This window comes from Lepus europaeus, chromosome 9, assembly GCF_033115175.1.
Source record: "Lepus europaeus isolate LE1 chromosome 9, mLepTim1.pri, whole genome shotgun sequence".
Taxonomy (NCBI): Eukaryota; Metazoa; Chordata; class Mammalia; order Lagomorpha; family Leporidae; genus Lepus; species Lepus europaeus.
Genome location: NC_084835.1, coordinates 45,191,131 through 45,196,026, shown reverse-complemented (window position 1 = coordinate 45,196,026; position 4,896 = coordinate 45,191,131). Strand labels below are relative to the sequence as shown.

Below are 4,896 nucleotides of genomic sequence, written 5' to 3'. Positions count from 1 at the left end.
ATAATGGAGATGAGTGCTAAGTTACTAAGGGGTGGGTACCATACACAACGTGGGTACACTGGACAAAGGGATAGTTCATTTTCCCTATGGGATGGAGTGGGACATGGTGAGATTTCATCACACTACTCAGAACTGATTTGTAATGTGAAATTTACAAATCCCCCCCTCCCTCCCTCCTTTCTTCCTTCCTTCCTTCCTTCCATATTTCCTTCCTTCCTTCTTTTCAAGGAGAAGTCAGTCTTCATTTCCTTATTTCACAAATAAAACTGGCTGACTTGGTGACTTTTCAGTAATTACATGAAGAGACCAAACACCATATCCTTGTCTGACTCCCTCAACTCTTCCTTGTCATCAACTTTGGTTGGGGCTGTGGCAGCAGCAAGAACAGTCATGAGAGTAGCCACAGGGGCAACAGCCACAAATGCAGACATCAGCTAGAAGAGCCTTGAACTTTTCAGTAAGTGGGAGATGCTCGGTCTCCACAAAGCCAGGAACTGTTTGTACCCATTGCTGACAGAACAGGGTACTGTTGCAGCAGTCAGGTAAGCAATCTGTAGACAAGTTCTGGCAACCCCATGGCTACCCCCAAGGAAGCAAGAATGCACAGTTTCCTCTGTGATGCCAAGCACTTCGGGAATATAGATGCTGCCTGTGTTGAACACCTGCTGATTGGTCAGCCCAAAGGAGAAGGGAGAGATGTTCAGCATGTTTAGTAGTGTGACTGATGGATCCCATTTGACTTAGGTCTTTATCAGATGCACTTCACTCAGGATTTCAGGGGTACTCCTGGTGACTTCAATGATGACACCTAAAGCCTGGAAGAAGGAGGTCTTCTCTGACTCCAGACTAGTGTTCTGGGCTGGTACAGTGACTTCACAGGAAGCAATGGCATTAGCATGAATGGCAGCTGGCACCTTATGGGCTGATTTCAGCATATCCCTGGTATCAGTAAGGTGTGGTGAGCACAGAACCCACCATTCCCTGGCTACAAGGCAACAGCTTCTTCAGGGCTGGGCTGTTTTCCAGAGGCTCTTAGGTGGCCTTGGCCACCATGAAGTTCTTGCCCATCAGCATCTCAGCCTTCCTTCAAGAAACACAGAGATCTGCTGCATCTGCTAGGACCCCACATTGTCGGCTCCCACAATGAAACATTTTGGAGAATCAGAATTTGAATGATCTTAAGAACACAGCTGGGTTCTAAGTGGCCCTTCCTTTCCTGGGTATCATGGTGGTATGTCAGGGATTGCCATGCAGGGATTAAAGATGATGTCACTCTCATGAGAACACCTGGCAAGAGGCTAAACTGTATGAGTTGTTTATTTCTAGAATTTTCCTTTTGATATTTCCATACTGCAATTGAACACAGGTAACTGAAACCATGGAAGGTGAAATCATGAAGAGGATGGGCAACTGAACATATAATTTTTTTCCTCATACAACGTCACACCAACGGGTGTGTAACAGGAAACAGGAATTCATGGTCAGGCTGTGCCTGAAGGGATGTATAGCATGAACTTCGAATGTATTTAGCAAAAGAGTTTGGCCCGAGGTTCTGTACTCAGAGACTCAGAGTAGTTATAATGCCATGCACATGGAGGCCAAGCCTATTGCATTACCTTCCCATCTTCTCTCAGCTGTTTACCAACATCTGTTTCCTCTGATCTAGATGAAAATAGATCCCTGCTACACAATGATGATATACAAGAAAAAACAAAGCACAGAAAACTAAATAACTCACTTACACTTTGGAATTTTGTGTCAAAGAGATCAAAAGCAGATGTTCTTGAGCACAATGTGAATGGAAATTCTGGCTTTACTACTTTCTAGCTATGTGACCTTGGGTATGTAAATTTACATTTCTGTAATTTAGTTCATCATCTAAAAAGTAATAATATGATTCATTTATGAGATTCCTTGACATTCATCTGTATCTAGAAAAAGAGCAATTCTGCATGGTGCAAACCCATACCTCCATGTGTTAGTTTCCTAGGGCAGCCATAATAATGTACCACAAAGTAGGTGTCTTAAAATAGCAGAAGTTATTTCTCTTACTGTTCTGGAGAATAGAAGTCCCAAGAATCCAGGTGTCTACAAGGTCATGATCTCTTTGAAGGCTCTAGGCAAGACTGCTTTTTTGCCTCTTATTAATCTCAGGTGGTTGCCAGCAATTCCTGATGTTCTTTGGTTTGCAGCACATCACCACAATCTCTGTCTCCATTTTCACGTGGTGTTCTCACTGTGTGTGTCTCCATGAATCTGTCTCTCCTTGTAAGGACACTAGACATTGGATTTAGAGTCTACACTAATCGAGTATGACATTAACTTTTTAAAAAATTATTAATTTCATTTTTATTTGAAAGACAGAGACATAGAGGGTTTTCATCTGCTGGCTCACTCCTCAAATGTCCACAACAGCCAGGTTGGCCATGTCAAAGCTAGGAGCCCAGAACTCAATCCAAGTCATGTAGGTGGCAGGGATCCAAGAACTTGAGCTACCATCTGATACTGCCTAGGGTATGCATTAACAAGAAGCTAGGTTAGAAGCAGAAGAGCTGGGACTTAAACAAGACAATCCAATATGGAATATGGGCATCCCAAGGGGCAACTTAACCACTGGGCCAAACATCTGCCCCAGGATGACCTTACCTTAGTTTGATTACATGTCTATAGACCCGAATTCCAAATAAGGTACTGGGGGGTTAGCATTTGAACACACATTTTTAGTATTTTGCTCTCACAGAAGTGTTTTGATTCACCTAGAATACTCTTTTATTTAATTTTAGACACATTTTATTTATTTTCTTCCTATTTGAAAGATAGATGATAGATAGATAGATAGATAGACAGACAGACAATATCTTTCATCAACTGGTTCACTCCCCAGATGCCTGCAAAAGTCAGGAGCCAATCTGGTTCTCACACATAGGTGGCAGGGACCTAAGTGCCTGAGACATCATCTGCTGCCCACTCAGGGTATACATTAGCAAGAAGCTGGAAGCAGAAGCAGAGCCAAGACACAAGCCCAGGCATTCCAATAAGGGACACAGGTGTCCTAAGCAGTGTCTTAACCATTGCTCCAAATGTCTGCACCTCACCTAGAATATTCTTATCTTGTCACTCAGCTACAAATTTGTTCTAGTCTTAGGTCTTCTTCTATTTGTTATGGTTATAAAACATATTTTCTAAGTTATTGTAATGAAATCTCTAATATTTATTTATATACTTCTCTCTCTCACTAGCCTAGAAATTCCCAAAATATGTTCCTGAGAAGGATAGTCTTAGAAATTCTTCTTCTTCAAACAGAGGGTTAATTTAAAAAGTGTGAAATGTGGTATTATGTTTCCTTTTATGAATTTTGTAATGCATATGCTACAGCCTCTAGAAGTTCTCCAAAAAAGAAACCTTTTCAACTTTGGTCAAACCTAATATTTGACTGTTTCAGCCTGAGTGTGGGTTATTTTGTATTTATACTGGCTGAGGCTGTTGAGCTTCTTGGACCTATGAGTTGATGTTTTTAATTCCATTTGGAAAGAAATTCAACATCATTTGTTCAAATGTTTTTCTGCTCTATTCTCTGTTTTTCTCTACAGACTCCAATTATACAGTTAGATCTTTTGTTGTTATCTCATAGTTCACTGGTGCTCTCTCTATGTATGGTTTTCAACCACTGTTGCCTCAGCTTTAATTTGAATATCTTTTACTGATTTGCCTTTATTAGTTCTTTATTTCTTAGTGACCAATCTGCTGCTAAATTTCTTTCATGAACTTAAAAAATAACAGATGTTGTATTTTTTGGCACTGGAAGTTCCATTTGGTTCTTTGGAAATTTTCCATTTCTTGCCTGAAATACTTCTATTATATCCATCTTTTCCTATAAAACATCAATGTATTTACAATAGTTATTTAAATCATTTGTGTACTAACTTCAAGAACTGGGTCATCTATTGATTTGCTTCTATTGACTACGTTTTCTTTTGATTATGTATCACACTTTCTTGCTTCTCATAGGTCTACCATTTTTTAATTTCTATTTGATTATACAAAATGTAAAAAATGTGAAAAATGAAAGGTACAGAGAACAAAGCTGTCATTCCCACAGAATGGAAGCACTATGAAGGGAGATGGGGATACTTTGTTTTATTTCCTGTGTTTCCCCAGTGCCTCGTATAAGTGAATGGCACCTCAAATAGCATTTTTGGAATGAATGCTTTCGCTATCTCCCAGGACACAGAACAGAGAAAAAGGGAAGAGGAGCAGCTGAAAAGATACCATACTGGCAAACATTTGATGTGTATTTTGATAACCAAGATGAAACTGAGGCAGGACAGAATTAGTATGATAAAGTAACTTTTAAAAGCAAATTGTGAAGTTACTCCAAATGAACTTCCTTTCTTTTCTTTCTTCTTCTGCTTCTTTTTAAAATCCTGTACCTTTTACCATGTATCTTTACCAGGTACTTTTGGTCAACTCTTAAAAACTGTAACATTTTAATAATTCAGTGTATGTTAAGTATAAAAGATGGAACAATTCCTGATTGATAGGAGCATAATCTAAGGAGTTGATTGAACACCAAATACTTTAAAAAACAGTTTAACAAAGGGCATTTGAAAGACTGGCTAAAACGAAGCTTCATCCAGGAATTACTGAATCTGAGGAAAGCCAAAGTGGACACCAGCTTTCACAAGAAGGATTTCTTTTCTTTCTTTTTTTTTTTTTTTTTAAAGTTTAATATGTAACCTGAAAATTATGATGTAACTAGAGGATTATTTAATCTAATAATGCAGTTTGATATATATTTGCTCAGAATATTTTTTGACTTATAGAACTTCCTCTGCATTGCTCCTGAGAAGCACACCAAGGCACAAGTGAGGTGAGGAATCATGTCTTTGATATCTA

The 4,896-nt window shown here is 39.1% G+C and overlaps 1 pseudogene; it reads right to left on the bottom strand.

Moving 5' to 3' along the window:
• Positions 1–293: 293 nt before the first annotated feature.
• Positions 294–4,440, bottom strand: LOC133766255 (large ribosomal subunit protein uL10-like; annotated as a pseudogene).
• Between the last annotated feature and the right edge of the window lie 456 nt (positions 4,441–4,896).